Here is a 19389-nt window from a genome sequence, read left to right as displayed (position 1 = left end):
ACAGGTACCCTTTTCCGGATGTATATTTAATGTTAGCCATATAGAATGGAAAAACCAGACTATTGTATTTCTCCCGGATTTGGATGAGATTGTAAGCACAGTATGGGTACCGGACCCATTGCCAACACCTAATATTTGTCTTCCTTTAGATGAGTTGAATAAAGTTCTAAGAGACGCAGAAGAGGTAAGAGAGATGGTTAGGAGACATAATGTTACACTACAAACAGTAAAAATGAATGCTGTTATAAGTGGGAAAACGCTGCGATATTTAGGATCCCAGATTAAGGATGACACGGCTCATCACTGGTATGACATATTTACAGGGTTTTCGCCAACTGCCAGTTCAGTACTAAGCTACTTATTCCAACCACTAATATGTATTATGATTGTTTTTGTTATTATGACTTGTTTTAACTGTTATGCGTTTTATAAGATACGGAGAGCTTTCACAGCGAGGCCTCTAGAAAGAAGTGACAGGTTGTTGTGAAATTAGAGGCAGGTAAACATTACCAGACCTATAAAATCACAAAAGGTGGGAAATGTGAAAGCAAAAATATTTTCCAAAGTGTTTTAGACTTACTGTATACCTTATATACTCATATCTTTATATGCTTGTACAAGTTAGTTATATTAGAAGGTAGATGCTCTAGGACTTTAAGGCAGTAGGCCGTGTGCAAAGTACTACGCAGTAATAATAATAATTAAAATGGAGAATCATAGTGTCGTGTGCAAAGCACTACGCAGCAATAATAAGAATTAAAATGGAGAATTATAGTGCGTGTGCAAAGCACTACGCAGCAATAATTGGGAAGATAAGGGAACGGCCCCCCTAAGAGCCAATTGAGTTTTGGAACTTTATCTAAACTTTCTGACTCATTTGTTGTTGAAAACTTGTTATTGTCGGAGTATAAATATACGTGCTGATAAGAATAAAGTAGAAGGATTTTCATACAGTAACGTGTCTGTGTGTTTTTACTCCTCCGAGCTGCTCGTACTCATAACATTATTTTTAAAAGCTAATTTGGAACTGGATGGAATTCAAGGCGTGTGGGCTGGTAAATTGCACCCACAGCGTTATCTACAGAGGGGGTCTGTATGGCGTTATCTACAGAGGGGGTCTGTATGGCGTTATCTACAGAGGGGGTCTGTATGGCGTTATCTACAGAGGGGGTCTGTATGGCGTTATCTACAGAGGGGGCTGTATGGTGTTAACGCCATACAGACCCCCTCTGTAGATAGCGCCATACAGCCCCCTTTGTAGATAACGCCATACAGACCCCCTCTGTAGATAACTCCATACAGACCCCCTCTGTAGATAACGCCAAACAGACCCCCTCTGTAGATAACGCCATACAGACCCCCTCTGTAGATAACGCCATACAGACCCCCTCTGTAGATAACGCCATACAGACCCCCTCTGTAGATAACGCCATACAGCCCCCTCTGTAGATAACGCCATACAGCCCCCCCTGTAGATATCTACAGAGGGGGCTGGATGGCGTTATCTACAGGGGGCTGTGTATGGTGCTATCTATAGGGGGCGCTGTGTGGTGGAATCTATAGGGAGGCACTATCTACAAGGGTGGGGGGGGGGTTGTGTGATACCCAGCAGGGGGGGCCCCAGTCAAAAGTTTGCTATGGGGCCCAGTCTTTCCTAGTTACGCCCCTGGCCATAGACGTTACAGTAGATCAGCTGATATTGAATATTTCACAAAATTTTCATCTACACAGATTTGTTTACTATGATTTGAATGCATACGTGTGTTTTTTTTAAATCACATCACATGCTCTAGTTATGTTGTTTGTTTTTTTACTTGAACTGTATTGCAGGTGTTGAACATTTCATAGAACAGTTTTTGCTCTCCCATAATTGCAAGATACTGTTATGGCTGCGGTGATTTTTTTAGGGTGAAAGGTTGTGATTCTCGACAGAAACTCGAAGTCTGAGTCTAGTGGGTGGAGTGACTCAATGACTGACAGCTATCTCTGTATGCACATTCACTCAGGAAAGGCTGTCAATCATTGAGTTGCTCCACCCACAGAAAGAACAGGGATTTAAATCGATAAATGGGCAGTTATAATAAAACTTTCCCACAAAACTATTTATTATTTAATTTGTGTCTATCCAAACTACTGAACCACTTACAAATCAAGCCTATTGACTATTTTATAGCAAGTTTCTAAACTTGACAATGTAATATTATGCCTATTAAACTCTACGTTAGGTATACCACAGGAGCCCAGGCAAACCTAAAAATATCAATTTGTTGTCAATTCTAGTAATTATTTATAGTTCTCTATCTGTAATAATCTCTATGATATTACCATATCCTGCTGTTGGAACCTGCAGTTAAAGCACGCAACAGAGACAAAGCCACAATCTTCTTTCTATCTGAAGTATCAATAAGGTTAACATTTCACTGGACTGTAAAGACAAGAAAGGTCAGGTTAGTAAGGAAACCAATCAAAAAAAGTCAGTGACCTGTAACATTCCTGAGGTGGTTGAGTTTGACATACATCTCCTTTATCAACTGTATTAATCATTGGACGGTCTGGGTGCGGTGAAGTATAGCAAATAAGCCAATAATCCACATTTAGATATATTTATAAACGATGACACTTCATTAGATTCAATCTAAATGACCTGAGCGATATATTTTCTAATAACTTGGTAGCACAGTGATGGATGACTATTTAAATTTACATATCAAGGTAGTTACATGGTTTTTACACTCTTACATCTAACAAATTGGCTTGATAAGCACATGTAGGGTCAGAGCTAAATTAACCCCTTAAGGACTGGTCCATTTTTTTCACATTCATTCCAAGATTCATAACTTTTATTTTCCTGTCAACGTAGCTGTATGTGAGCTTGTTTTTTGTGCTATGGGTTGTAGTTTGTACTGCCGCTATTTTGGGGGACATATAAATTATTCATTACATATATGTATTTTTTTTTATTGTTTACTGTTTTAAAACAGTAAATTATTTTTTTTTAATGAAAAAGAGACTATAATATTTTTTTTTGGGTGGGAGACGTTTTTTTAGGGAAATTAACCCCTTTCCAACATTTAACATACATGTACACAATAGTCGAGAGGGGGAGATGTCGAGCTGGCTCACAAGCTGTTTACTACAGCTGACACCTTGTTCTTATGGCCGGGATCAGAAAGAACGCCGATACCTGGCGTTTAGCCATTTAGATGCCACGCACAATAGCAACCACAGCATCTAAGCTGCTACACATGTTACGTGCAGATTTTGTTGTGGATTTCACCCCTTCTACATTGGAAAGACTGAAATCCGCAGGGAACATCCAGAAGAGAAAAAATTTGAAAGTCCACTGCAATCTCTGATTTCCATCTGGAAAACATTCAGCTGCATTTGGATAATGGCTGGGACTGTAATCCGCTGGTGATTTTCTGCACAGAGATTCTACACGGATGATCATCAGCATTTTCATCCCATGTGATTCCAGCCTTAGTATTCTGAAGCATTAATGCCTGTAAGGGCATGGCCTAATGGGCAGATGCCTATGGCAGACCTCGGGGCCTTTGTCAGACCTAGGGGCCTTTGTCAGGCCCCGGTTGCCATGTCCCATTGAGCCCCATCTCCCTTTCAAACATCTTAGATGCCACCATCTCTAAAAAATATAAACATTATGGTTCTCAGAATGTGGTGACACACAACTGACTTTTTTTTCCATAAAGCATGATTTTATTTTGCAAAAGGTCTAAAACATTAAAAAAAAAAACTATACACATAATGTATCGGCATAATCGTACCATCATGTTTTTCATACTGCATAGTAAATAGCATTAAAAAAAATTGCAAAACAAGTACAAAAATTGCTTTATATTAGAGCACAAGATGCAATTTCCTTACCGGCTGCAACCCAATTTGGGTCCAATGGATCCAAAGATTTTGCCAGGGATACTGAAAGCAAAGTAACTATGCATCTGCACATCTCTTAAGTTTTTAGCCCTTCTTGGTACCATTTCTGGATAGGAGGTTAACTAACAACTTGTGCAGAATAGAATTGGCCTATACTTGGATGTAGAAATTCCAGAAAATGCCAGATGAACTCAATACTGAGTTACATTCGTACATCATATTGAATCAGAAAGTATAGAGAGTTTTCTCTAGGTAACTTCATGTAATGAAATATACAGTGGAGATTCTGCGGGTCTGGTATATTGAGCAGAAGTTTGCTCATTTAGAAGTGGTAGCATATGTGTTGAGCAGATGGCTACAGGACTGCTTAGTTAAGTGTCGGAATATTTATTATACTGATGGGTGATAACCGTAATGGAGTTACAGAGAGGAGTGAAGATGCAAGGAATAGAGGTAAGAATGGAGGAGTTAGAGGTGGAGTCGAAAAGGCAATATAGAGGGAGGTATGTATATATGCTTTCACCATGTAGTTGAATGAAGGGGACTTTAAGGTAGGCACATCCAGCGCCTATAAGATAGGTATCTGTCCCTGGTGGTGGGTATGGTGGCCTTAAATTAAAAAAAGAGCAGTGGAGGGAGGGGCAGGGGCGTCGTTGTGATATGTGGTGGTGTGGCCGGAAGTAACATCCGATCTGACGTCTTCCAGGTGTGTGGTGCCGTGGATACCACGCGCTAGCCAGGAGGGAGTAGTGAGGCGTCCGGTAAAGCTGGAAATTATGTTAGAGGTGACGTGAGCCAGAAGTGATGTCATGGATGGTGTAAGATGGCGTTGTGGATATGAAATTCCCTATCCACAAGTTGTTGCTCCAAATTTCTTGACTGTTTAATGAAATGGTGCAGTCCATTAAGACATCATTATTTCACTGGAAAAGTTCCCTCTACCACAGTCCCAGGAACAAATTAGCATATGAGGCCGCACACGCCGCCCCCTTTGCTGTGCCCAGGTGCTGTAAGAAAAAGGCACCATTAAATGCACAAAAATTACTTTCTTACTTTGCTTCTTGTCCGCCTCCCAACCTCATCTTTACATCCACCCATTTCCTAATAATTGATAAAAAGAGAAGCTTCAGTCAAAATTAAGCATTCCCAATATAATCTATTGTATATCTGACAGGGGCTTCAAAAATATATTCTTCAGGGTCGTCCCAAAGAGGATACTCATCTGTCTGGTCTAGCTTACAATGTCCGGTAAAATAAAAAAGAATTAGGCTGGGTTCACACGACCATGTTACGTCCGTAATGTACGGAACGTATTTCAGCCGGAAGACCCGGACCGAACACACTGCAGGGGGCCGGGCTCCTAGCATCATAGTGATGTACGACGCTAGGAGTCCCTGCCTCTGCGTGGAACTACTGTCCCGTACTGTAATCATGATTACAGTACGGGACAGTTGTCCTGCAGCGAGGCAGGGACTCCTAGCATCGTACATCACTATGATGCTAGGAGCCTGGCCCCCTGCAGTGTGTTCGGTCCGGGTTTTCCGGCCGAAATACGTTCCGTACATTACGGACGTAACATGGTCGTGTGAACCCAGCCTTATTGTAACCAATCAAAATGTCTTACTGCACCGTAATCAACATAATTATATTTCACAATAATAATAAACTTAATGCAGATCATTATTATATATAATCAATTATGTTTTTATTCAAAAATATATTTTCACATAAACATAATTTTGGACTTTGAATAATTTTAAACAGCCGGCAGTAAACTAGAAAACCTAAGAAATGTTCTTTTTGGCACAAGGTATAAAATAATTGGCAACCTAAATATCACCATTGTACTTGTTTTTCTGTGGAAAGCCATGTCTGCAATAAATACTTGCATTCTGTTTATTGTAGCAATTATTGAGTTTCTGGTTTTATTCTGAGAAATACATTGTAAATATCCTGTAAGTGTCTGGAATTTAAAAGGAACCATAGTAGAATTTAGAACAAACCAGAGCAAGAGAAGTAGCTTATCAAATGCAACAGATAATGGAATAATTCGTGTAGGTAAGGAAAATAAAAATTCGGCACTCACCCGTTTGCTTTTCTTCTAGACTTTATTGTAACATCTTGGCAAAGATAAAAGCGTTAAAGGGAGGACAGAAAGTTGCAGGTAATGGCAAAATTCATACATTGTTCTTAACAAATTCTGCAAATACATGCACCTTATAGTTTATTATACAAGGGTAATCATTTGATACATACTTTATGACATCTGATTCTGAGAAATGCTAAAAATGTATTTCAAAAACGTTTTTTGCATTAACCCCTTGGCGACATGCCACGTACATCTGTGTGGCAGCCGTTAAGGGGAAGTATGGAGCGGGCTCACGGGCTGAGCCCCGCTCCATACTTAGCAGTTGACGTCTGTGTAATACGGCCAACACCTCACTGCAACAGGCAGAATCAAAGATCACTTTTATTCCGCCCGTTTAACACCTTAAATACCGCGGTCAATCAGGCTGGGTTCACACACACTATTTACGGACGTAATTCGGGCGTTTTAACCTCGAATTACGTCCGAAAATACGGCTCCAATGCGCCGGCAAACATCTGCCCATTCATTTGAATGGGCTTTACGATGTTCTGTGCCGACGGTCATTTATTTTACGCGCCGCTGTCAAAAGACGGCACGTAAAAAAGACGCCCGCGTCAAAGAAGTGCCTGTCACTTCTTGGGACATAATTGGAGCCGTTTTCCATTGACTTCATAGAAAAACAGCTCCAATTACGTCCGTAATGGACGCTGCGAAAAACGCCTGCAACATGCCATTACGTCTGAAATTCCGGAGCTGTTTTCTCCTGAAAACAGCTCCGTAATTTCAGCCATAATCGACGCTGCCGTGTGAACATACCCTCAGGGGTCGGTCCCCTCCGATGTGCCATGGCCCCCCCACACCGCGATCGAGGGTTGCCGATGGTTGTCTTGGCAGCCTGGGGGCCTAATAAAGGTTTGCTATCTTTGTATTCCTTTGAAGCCCTGCATCAGTATAGTGAAACACTGCAATTCATTAGTATTGCAGTATATCGCGCAAGCAATGCAATGATCGCTGGTTCAAGTCCCCTAGGGTGACTAGTAAAAAAAACTGTTAAATAAAGCTTTTTTTAATGTTCCAAAAAATCTATATAACAAATATATATTTGTTAAAAATAAAAAAAAGGTTAACTGGTATCGCCGCATCCGTAAAAATCCGAAGTATCACAATATAGCATTGTTTAACCCATTCGGTGAACGCCGTAAAAAAAGAAATATATATATACATATGTATATATTAAACATGCAAATTGCTGTTTTTTGGTCACATTAGCTCTCCAAAAAATGGAATAAAAAATTATCAAAAAGTTGCATGCACCCAAAATGGTATTGGTAAATACTACAGCAATAAATAAGTCCTCAAATCACTCAATTGACAGAAAAATAAAAATGTTATGGCTCTCAGAATATGGCGACACAAACAATTTTTTTTTAGGAAATTGTTTTTTTTCTAAAAGTGGTAAAACATAAATAAAATATAGAAATGTGGTATTGCCGTAATCGTATCAACCCATAGAATAAGGTGACCATGTCATTTTTACCGCCTCATGGACGCCGTAGAAACAAAACCCCCCAAAACATGGCGTAATTGCTGTTTTTTTGCCCATTTCACCCCACATATAATTTTTTTCAGCTTCCCAGTATATTGTGCACTACAATAAATGATGTCATGAAAAACGACAACTTGTCCCGGAAAAAACAAGCCCTCATACGGCTATGTTGACGAAAAAATTAAAAAGTTACAAATCTTGGAAGGCGGGGAGGAAAAAACTAAAATGAAAAAACGAAGATTGGCCGTGTCCTTAAGGGGTTAAAGGGTTATCCCACCAAACACATTAATTACCTATTCACAGGATAGATGATAAATATTTTATCACTGGATTGGGGGTCCCACATTCCCTCGTTCCTCCTGAAGCATGCGCACTACCGCTTCAATCAAGCTCTATGGGAATGCCGGAAATAGCAAAGCACATTCCCCCAGCGATCAAAAGTATTTGGTGGGAAATCCCCTTAAATGTGACCTGATAAAATATATGCAGTTTTTAAGGTTGTCAATGGGCACAGAAAATAAGCCAGTATAGGTCTCCCATTGTTTTGCATGGGGCTTTTGCTGTTCCACCATATATGCCTCTGATTTCATATGGAGGTTTGTTCTGTTGCATTCCGTACAAAAAAGAATTTGTGGATGCGGTACATATAGAGGTGTTACCCCCTAAAAGCAGAAATTAGCACCACTTGAAAATTATATTAAACAGAACATTAGTTCCAGAGGCTTACACATAATTCTTACTCCAGGAGAATGTCAGCGGATGGAAAAAGGATGCAATAACAAGTTCACTTGAATTTTTTAAACATCCTACTGGAGGAAGAAAAAAATCTTATGGTAAGCTGAATCTAAGAAACTGAATGATCTATGTGAACATGCACTTAAACTTATAATGATCCCCAAGAATAAAATGGCCATACTTTCAGGTGTATTTAAAGGGGTTGTAAAAAAATCGATAATTATCACCTACCCACAGGATTTGTGATAATTGTTTGATAGCTGAGCGCCCCAATGCTGGGATCCCCACTGATCACGAGAACGGGGACTTTGAATGGAGCGACGGTCCAGCACACGCATTGTTGCTCTATTCTAAAGTCTATGGGACTGACGGAAAGAACATGGTACAGCGCTCAGCTGTTTTCATCAGCATACCATATACATTAGATGGAGCGGAGGACGCATGCTTTACTGTGGCTCCTTTCAAGTTCTTCCCCACTGCGGTTGAGAAAGATTATCGGTTGCCAAATTATCCAGAAGGGCATTTGTTAGGTCAGATACTAATGTTGAGAGCCTGGCTCGCAATCTTTGTTCTAGTTCATCCCAAAGGTGTTCGATGGGGTTGAGGCCAGGGCTCTGTGCGGGCCAGTCATTTCTTCCATACCAAACTCACTCAACCATGCCTTTATGGACCTTGCTTTGCGCACTGTGGGACAGTCATGCTGGAACAGAAAAGGGCCTTCCCAAAAGTGTTCCCACAATGTTGGAAGCATACAATTGTCCAAAATGACTTGGTATGCTGAAGCATTAAGATTTCACTTCATTGGAACTAAGGGGCATAGGCCAACCCATGAACAGCAACTCCATAGCATTATCCCTCCTCCTCCAAACTTTACAGTTGGCACATATGTTCTCCTGGCATTTGCCAAACTCAGATTCGTCCATCAGACTGCCAGATAGAGAAGAGTAATTCCTCACTCCATAGAAGACATATTGTCTTCTGTGGACGGCGGTTCAAGTTATGCAGGATAATATGCGAGATTTCCAATTACGCCAGGACCAGCTTCTGCAGGCAATTAATACCATCGCCAGTCACCTGGACATCGCTCTTTTTCTTACTTTGACAGCTCCACAAGTAGGTACCTCCAGCTACTACTCAGCCAGCCATAGTTCCAATCCACTCCAAAGCCGGAATTCCAGTGCCACTTCCACTCCGCTATGATAGGGGCCCCAAAACCTGTTGTTCTTCCTCCATCAATGTAAGATCCACTTTCAACTGCATTTTTATCTGTTTCCGTCAGACCAGACGAAAACAGCCTACGTCATCTCCATGTTGTCTGGCAAGGCATTCACATAGGCGGATCCCCTCTTGGAACGTGAAGGACCAGAGTCCACTAATCTGCAGCCCTTCCTCGTCACCGTCCATATCGTCTTTGAGGAATCGGGGAAGTTCGACTGTGGGAGACAGTGGCGGATCCTCATATGGGTGGTTTGGGTGGCCGCCCGGGGCCCAAGGCTCCCAGGGGGCCCATGGCCGTCCAAACCGCACACAAGTTAAAAAAAACTATCCAGGGTTGCTGCCGGCCGCATTCTAGCGGTCATCGGTCCCACGTGCTGATGAAAAGGAGGAGGGTGGATGTGCAGGGGGAGTCAATTGCGGCCAGGGAACAGGAGCACAGCACATCAGCAGTAGAGAGCAGACTGTCAGAGATTGTGATGGGCAGGTGCTGGAGTCTCCCTGACAGTCTGCTCCTCTGTGCAGCTGTACACTGTCCCTCCTGTCTAAACCTCCAGCAGCTGCCCGATAACGGCAAAACTGAAACTAGAGGGTGAAGGACCTGTGATGACGTCACAGTCACATGATTAAGGTCTTGAAGGCTGCCAAAAAACAAGCACCGCAGAGGAAGAGGCTCTGGTATGTGTGTGTGTGTGTGTGTGTGTGTGTGTGTTTGTGTGTGTGTGTGTGTGTGTGTGTGTGACATAATGTAAGTCTATATAGTGTGTGCTGTGTATTTAGTGTGTGCTGTGTGTATAGTCTATATAGTGTGTGCTGTGTCTATAGAGTTTATAGTGTCTATAATGTAAGTCTATATAGTGTGTGCGTGTAGTGTGTGTGGTTTGAACATATAGTGTGTGGTGCTAGTTTGAATTGTATATAGGGTGTTTGGTTTCACATTTTTTGTGTGTGAAATTATTTCCCATCCATAGAGCGCTCTGCAGTAAGTCAGATGCTCAGAACCCCCCCCCCCCCCCTTGCAGTCTAATCTCCCCATGGAGCCCTCAGTAGTTATTATACTGCAAGGGGGGGGGGGTCAGAGCATCTGATTGACTGCTGAGGGTTCTATAGGGGGATAACTCCCCCCCCCCAGAGCCAAAAGTGTCAGACGATTAGACCCTCCAATAGAGCACTCAGTCAGTCAGATGCACTAGGGAGGGGTGTCTGACTGCTTAAGGGGTAACTAACTAAACTTTTTTTTTTTAAATTACATGTCATAGTGACATGTAAAATGTTCTAATCGGTGGGGATCCGGGCACTGAGACCCCACCAATCGCTGAAACAAAGTGGCAGCAGCGCTTAGGTGAGTGCTGTATCACTTTGTTTCTGATCGTCTTTCCTCTGATAGCCGAGCAAGCGGTGTATGGGCACAACAGAAAGTCTATATGTCCGTACACTGCGCCGAGGAAAGACAATCAGAAATTAAGTGGAACAGCGCTCACCTGAGCACTCCTGCTGCTTTGTTTTAGTGATCGCTAGTGGTCTCAATGCTGGGACCCCCATCGATCAAAACTTCTGACATATCACTCTCACTATGACCCGCCAAATGTTTTTTAAAAGTTTAGTTACCCCTTGGGGACTGAATTTATTGGCTTGAGTTAATGTATGAGCCTGGGGTCTTAATTTGCTTAGGGGTCTGCGGTATAAGACAATTTAGGGTGTTTCATTTCTGAATTTTTATGTTGCTATAGACGCTGAAAATGGCTATAGAATCAAGGGGAAAATATTTCTCATCAGGAAACTCTGCAGTCATCAGGAGAAGTCGCCATAACGGTCTGTGCCAGATGGAGAAGAAAATAGAACGACCCATCAGTGAAGACATCACCTGTGAGTCATTGCATTTATAGATCTGTCACCTCTCCTGACATGTCTGTTATCGGAAATCCTTGTATTCCACATAAAGTCTTTGTGTACCCAGGACTAATAGACAAATGCGTGTTAACATTCCCCTTGTCAGGAGGATGTGTCCCTACACAGTGTGATACTGTCAGCGATGGTTGGAGACTGTCAGTATGTAGGGACACAGCCCGTTGACAAGGGGAATCGTAGCACTCATTTGTCAATGCTCACACAGAAAGGTGATGTTTAATATAGACATGGCGTGGCAGGGCGGTGGTGGAGAAGGGGGCCCAAGCTTGTGGAACAGCCCAGGGCCCATGGTCTACTTAATCTGCCACTGGTGGGAGAGTATGCAATCTAATTTTGTACTCTCCCAGCGGAGCTTGACTGGAATAATGAGGCCCTGGTGGAGACCTTCTGGCAAGGATTAGCCAGTAATTTTGTGCATCAGTGTCTTCCTAAGCCGGGAAACTCCAGCACCTAGGGTTGATAGGAGAGACTACCCTAGGTAGACTAATGAATTCTGTAAAATCCTCTCTTAAACTCTCAATCACAGTCTCCATCCTCTCTGGTGAAGCATCTCATTCCATCTCAGCCTATCTGGATTCCATAGCGGCCGGGGGCTTCATACACCAGGCCTTAGTAGATCATCTCCAATTGTCCACAATTCTACTGGAAACACCTCTAGCTGCGGCTTCTGTGAATTGTCACCCATTGCCAGATCTTATCCATCAGTGAACCATTGAAGGAATAAGTGGGTGTTCTACATTCTGAATGAATAGCCTTCTTCGTTCTTCCTAAGGCTATTAATCCAAACTTGCTGGGACTATCCTGACTTTGCAAGCACTCTCCCATTCTAGACTGGAATTCTGGAGAGATGTTTCAGTGGGGACTCAGTTGTCAACACAACTGTCTGCCTCTGATTTGCTCTGCTTGACCTCCAGTGTCTCAGTCACTCCCTGGTCTACCTCCGCAATATGCCTGCTATACAGACGTGTTCAGCAGGAAGGAGGCTGAGACCTTACCTCTGCATCGTTCATACGACTGTCCTATAGAGTTGCTTCCTAGGACTTCACCTCCTTGTGGACGGTTATATCCCCTCTCTCTACCCGAGACCCAAGCCATGTCGGCATAAGTCAAGGAAAACCTCGAGAGGGAGTTTATTAGGAAGTCAATGTTTCCAGCCAGAGCTGGATTTTTCTTTGTAGGGAAAAAAGATGGTTCCCTCCAGTCCTGCATAGACTATCGTGGTCTGAATAAGATCACTGTCAAAAATAAGTACCCCTTGCCGCTTATCTCTGAGCTCTTCGACCAAATTCGTGGAGCCAAGAGTTTCACTAACCTTTATCTCCGTGGGGCTTATAACTTGATTCGTATCCCAAGGGTGACAAATGGAAACCCACATTCAACACGCGAGACGGCCACTATGAATATCTAGTGAACTATACATTCCGGGATCTGTTGTATGTCTGCATGGTTGTTTACCTGGATGACATCTTGATCTACTCACCTGATCAGACGAGGCATGTTTGCCAAGTACTGTCGTGATTAAGGGGGAACAACCTCTACGCTAAATTGGAGAAATGCTGGGCTATATTCTCTCCGATCATGAAATCCGGATGGATCCAGAGAAAGTAAAGTCTGTTCTTGAATGGCCTCATCCTCATTGTCTTTGTTCTATTCAGAGGATTTGGGGTTTTGCAAACCTTTACCAAAAATTTACACCTAATTTTTCTTCGCTTACCGCTCCCATTTCTGTCCTCACCAAAAAGGGAGCAAATTGTAAGAGTCGGCCTCCTGAAGCTGAATCTGCATTCTCATAGCTTAAAAGGTCCTTCACTTCTGCCTTCGTTCTACACCATCCTGATGTCTCCCGTCAGTTTTTCATTGGCGGTTGATGCCTCTTCCATGGGGACAAGAGCACTGCAGCCTTCAGCATGTCTTTTGGTCTGCATAGATTGCTTCTCCACATTGTCTATGTTCGTGGCGTCCAGTTCACATCCAAATTCTGGAGAGCTCTATGTAACTTCTAACATAAAACAACTCTTCTGCGTACATAAAACTGAACTTCTCTTCTGCGTAACTTCCACAATCCAATGGCCAAGTTGAACTAATTGATCAAGTGCTCGAAAACTTTCTCCGCCATTTTGTATCAACTTAACATGACGACTGGATACATCTCCTTCTGTGGGCCGAATTCTCGTATAATAATCATACAAGTGTATCCACTGCTACTTCTCCCTTTTTCATAGTTTACAGCCAACATCCTTGTTTGCCTCTCCCTGTGCCTGCTACCTCCGAAGTTCCCACAGCCAATGTTTCCTATGGAATATTTCTCCAGATCTGGCAACAGACCAAGTCATCGATCTTGCAGGCTGTTGTGCGGATGAAGAGATATGCTGATAGGAAGAGAAAGCCACCTCCTCAATTTTCCCCTGGGGCTAAGGTCTGGTTGTCCTCTAAGAATATTTGCTTGAAGGTTGCATCCTACAAATTTGCTCCTAGATTTCTCGGTCCCTTTGAAGTCTTGCAACAAATCAATCCAGTGTCGTACAATGCCTCCTACCCTCAAAATTCCCAACTCCTTCCATGTGTCTCTCCTGAAACCAGTAGTTCTCAATTGGTACAGCAAATGATCTAACTCTGCAACTGCTCCCAGTGGTTCTGCAGACTTCTTCGAAGTCAAGGACCTTCTGCACTACAAGAAAGTAGGAGGAAGGACCTATTATTTTGTGGATTGGAAGGGTTTTGGTCTTGAGGAGATATCTTGTGAACCTGAGGAGAATATTGATGCCCCAGCTCTCATAAAAAAGTTCCTCCTATGCTCTGGACCTAAGAGGAGGGGGAATAAGGGGGGTAATGTATTGCCCGCAGCCGCAGACCGCCGGCATCCCCCTCTTACCAGTAGCTGCGACCGCAAGACTATGCCTATGCCAGCGTTCTCTGCTCTCTGCTTCCTCTCACTGTCTGTCCTATAGGGGACAATTTTAATTTTTTTTAAAAAGGCCCAGCGCGCGCACCAGTGAAATTGTCCCCAGCCTATCCCTTTCCCCAGTGCCTGAGCAATGTTCTTGCTAACCTTGTGTTAGTCTGCAAAGGTTTCTATAGTCTGTTCCTGATTCCAGTGTCGGTGACGACTTCAGTATCCATGTCTGGTGTCCGTGTCAAGTCCAGTATCCGTGACGACTTCATTATCCATGTCTGGTGTCTGTGACAAGCCAGCTTCCAATAATCAAGCACAAGCCAGCTTCTGATAATCCAGCACAAATCCCTTCCAGCTATTTGGCACAGCCTGCAATCCAGGTACCACCATCTAGTGACTGTCCTATATTCTTTGACCAGCTGCTACTCTGTTATGGCAGAGTGGCCCTGTGGGTTTACAACCCCGGAGGATGTTACATAGGGTTTATACATTACATTTAATTGTCATTATTATTCACGATTTCCAGGAGGTAATAATGTATGTACTGTATCATAAGTTATTAAAGCAGTATGTTTTTCATTAAAGCAGTGTTTTTTGTTAAATTGGAAAATGTTCTGTGTAACATTTGAACTCTATTATAACTACAAGAACCTTTCCATATGTATTTTATTATTATTATTATTATTATTTTATATTTCACTTCCTATTGCATTTATGTTGGGTAAATTAATTGATCAGAAGGATATTTTTTCTTTAAATATCAGTTAATTAAATCTGTTCAGCCACCAGCAATAGTAAATGAAATGTGAAGTGTAGGATCACAATAGTAGGTATAAAAAAGCCCTTTTGTAGGCTATGTAACATATTACATCTACTCTATGTATGCCTTATCATAAAGGCTACCGGGGCTGTAGCACCATGTAATGTTGTACCAAACCATACCAATCTGTATATATTATAAAAAATAAGATGGCACAAAATGCTATACTGTCTTAATGGGGTTGGCTCTGGTTAAGCATGGCCAGAGAATGTATTTCAGTGTTCTCCAATCTGTCTCGCTTAGCTGTTGCAGTCACAGGCTTTCAGGATATAATGTAAGTTGTAGTTGTAAACCACAGGTTGTACACTACCCGTGTAAAGTAACCTTCAGTTCTTCAACTCTAATCTACTCAAGAATCTTTATTCTTTCCTGGCCATAAGATGTCTAAAGCTATGTACCAACTTATTAGCCTGAATCATAGGTAATGTAGCAGAAGTTGAAGATGCACATTGACGGGACAAAGGGGTTGGAGGTATTTGGTCATGTCACTAAACAACCAAAAAAATAAGTCCAGGAAGGTAAAAATCAAGCAGGTCGATCCAAAACTACCTAAAGTTCAGCCAATGATGTAGTGTTTTGAGCCAAACTATATAGGAAAGAATCCAAAATGACATCAACAAGAAGAGTCCTTAAAATCCTAAGGCTAGAGGGCATTTCCTCCAGCAAACAACGGACACTTCTTGGATTAGATAGCTGTAGATGGGCTGGTAAACTGAAGTAGGCCTGAATGGTTGATCACTCAGAGGATAAAAAGTGGCTGGAAAATTCTTAGGCCTCATGCACACGACCGTAGTGGTGTGCACGGCCGTGATTTGCGGCTCGGACAGCCGCAGAGTGTGACCCGTGAGCCTCCCGCAAATCGCGGGCCGCGCACATGGCCACGTGCATTCATTTCCATGATCCTGAACTGCAAAATACGGCCGTAATAAGACATGTCCTATCTTTTTGCGGTCCAAGCTCTTGGGCAATGCACGGACCGTGGAAACCACGGTCGTGTGCCTGGGCCCATTGAAATGAATGGGGCCGCAATTCACCCGCAGATTTGCAGGTGAATTGTGGCTGCAAAAATACGTTCATGTGCATGGGGCCAAACAGTTACTTTTGTTTGACAAAACTGTCTATTTACTTCTATTCCCACAATAACATAAAAAGTAACATCCAGTAACATTATTTTATAATATATTTTGTTCTTTCAAGAAAATTATAGTCATGAAGTTAAATATCACTATTGCTGTCTACTTATAACCAGCTTGCTTGTACCTGCTGTAAGTGAGGAAATTGGATGGAATTTTACATTTCCAAGGCTCCAGCTGAGTTCAAAGAAATGTGGAAGACAGCGTGAACATATGCACTTTTTCCATTAATAATCATACATTCCTGTAGAGTTTAGAACATTAAAAGTGCTATGTATTAAAAATAGCCTTTTGCAGTTTAGATGCACTTTTTATGCATAGTATGTGCATGAAATCGGATTAAAACGAATTAGCTTCAATAATAATCAATGTGTCAGTACACAGGGTTGATTACTTTGCAGAATTGAATCTATTTAAAATTCATTTTATATGCAACTTATGCAAGCAAACAAATTAAGTTTAATTTAATGTTATAAACTCTGTTAAATATTATGTACAAAAAAGTTAGAAAACAATATACACCGGTTAGCCATAACATTAAAATCACCTAGCAAGGATCTGAGCGACTTTGACAAGGGACACATTTTAATGCCAGACCACTGTGTCAGAGCATTTCCAAAATGGCAGATCTTGTCGGGTATTCCGAGCATGCAGTGTACAGTGCCAATCAAAATTGGTCCAAGAAGGACAACTGTTGAACCGGCGACAGGGTTATGGGCGCCTAAGGCTCCTTGATGCATGTGGGGAGTGAAGGCTAGCCCATCTGGTTCAATCCAAAAGAAGAGCTACTATAGAACAAATTGCTGAAAGTTGCTGCTGGCTACGATTGAAAGGTGTTAGAACACACAGTGCATCGTAGATTTCTGCATTTGCGGCTGTACAGCCCCAGACTAGCCAGAGTGCCCATGTCGATCCCTGTCCACCACAGCATGCACCTACAATAAGCATCAGATATGGACAATGGCGCAATGAAAGAAGGTGGCCTGGTCTGATGAATCACATTTACTTGTGGACAGTTGGGTGTGTGTGTCACTTACCTGGGGAAGAGATGGCACCAGGATGCACTATGGGAAGAAGGCAAGCTGGCAGAAGCAGTGTGATGCTCTGGGCAATGTTCTGCTGTGTAACCTTGGGTCCTGGTGTTCATGTGGATGTTACTTTGACACGTACCACCTATGTAAACATTGTTGCAGTCCAAGTACACCCCTTCATGGAAACTGCATTCCATAATGGCAGTGGCCTCTTTCAGCAGGATAATGCGCATTGCCACACGGTAAAAATTGTTCAGAAATTGTTTCAGAATCATGACAAAGAGTGATAAAGTAGGGATACACCACTTTGACAAAAGGAATGGTTACACCCAGTTGTCAATTTATTCAGAAATTTCTAGGAGGAATAACAGAGAAATGGCACAACGCAGACTTCTAAGAAAATATTTTCCAGAATTATTATTTTATGGGGAATAAAAAGCAGACATTTCCGCTGTTCTCGTCCCTTTTCCAAAAGTGGGTGGAGCTTAGTGGAAGGGGCGGGTCATATGCTTATGTCATAAGCTCCTGGGTGGTGTAGATTTCACTCAGTGAAGCACAGTCGAAGACAAATGCGACAAATTTATTAAGAGAAAATTCCCACCCATGTGTCTCCACAGAACCTCAATGTGCTTTATTTTCAGCCACCCTATTTGTTTAGTGGGTGTAATTGTACCCACTAATATAATTCTATAAAGCCATGTCACACAGGGCGGATACGTACAGAAAAGTACACAGCGTATCCACCCTGGAACCCGCTGGGAATTCCGGCAGAAAAACCGCACCAAATTTTGCAGCTGTGTCAGCTGCTGAAAACAGCGATTAAAAAAAAATCGTATACTTACCCCGGTCTCTGTAGTCATGGTGACACATTCCTCTGTTGTCTGTGTAGCCCGGCATCCTGGGATGATGTTTCATTCCGTGTGTTCGCTGCAGCCTGTTTGGCACTGCCGCAGTCACATGGGATGAAACATCATCTCAGGAGGCCGGCCTGGATGGAGAGGTATAGAGAAAGGGGTAAGTATAAGCATGTGAGTTGCGACTTTTGCAGCGGAATCACAGCTTTTCTGCTGCAAGAATCGCAACATTTGCTATTTGTTCCAGGTTTTACATCCCCATTGAATTCAATAGGGAAAACCCGCAACAGAAAACCAGCAATTCCGAAGCATCAACATGCTGCGGATTCAAAAAACAGTCATACCAGGAGAGGCTGGCTTGGACAGAGAAGAAAAAAGATCTGGGTAAGTACAAGCTTTTTTTATTTTTTGAGTTGTCATTTTTGTGGCGGAATCGAAGCTTTTCTGACACAAAAAAATCACAACATTTGTGATTTATTGGGGGTTTTACCTCCCCATTGAATTCAATGGGGAAAACCCATAACAGAAAACCAGCGATTCCGCAGCATAATTTGACTATTAAAAACTGCACTGCAGTTTAATTTATGTACTTTTTTTCGACTGATTTTTTTTACACAGAATATTATCGTTCAAATCTCATCCACCTTGATGCTACTGTAATACACAGCGGATTTTCTGCAATTAAATCTGTTGCAGGAAATTCTGCAGTGTTTACGCTACGTGTGAACATACCCCTAGGGTTTCTTACCAATGTGCTCATTTTTTAATAGGTTTGTCATTGGGATATGTTCTCTTTAAAGAATATGTCACAGACATTGTTGTGCATGGTCTGTAAATTTAGTGCCAAAGACTGAATCAGATGTCATCCTGTGACATGAGAAAAGCCTTTCCAAAAGTTTTCCCTTGGCATTTAATATGCAACTCCTGCACTGAGCTGTAATGTGTCATGGCCTTAATGAAAGTTATTGACAAAGCACAATAACTCGTGCCTTATTGTGACATTTTTAATTAGTGTGCCCAAGTGTACCTCATATTATGCACATACACATAACCAAAACCTGTGCACATATATAAGAGTAAAACCACCTTTGGACACACATAGAGTAAACTAATGTATAAGAAAATCAGTATTGTTGTCCATGACTTTCAAATTATAACCTACACTTGCGAAAAAGCAATTGGAATCTAATAAGATGACATGGCCATATTTTATTTTTGTATGCACTTTATGTGGTTAATTTCTGATATGCCACAAGGCTTAAAGGGATTGT

This window comes from Rhinoderma darwinii, chromosome 1, assembly GCF_050947455.1.
Source record: "Rhinoderma darwinii isolate aRhiDar2 chromosome 1, aRhiDar2.hap1, whole genome shotgun sequence".
In the NCBI taxonomy this organism is placed as follows: Eukaryota; Metazoa; Chordata; class Amphibia; order Anura; family Rhinodermatidae; genus Rhinoderma; species Rhinoderma darwinii.
The sequence above is the reverse complement of the archived record's forward strand: the minus strand, read 5'-3'. Positions refer to the sequence as shown.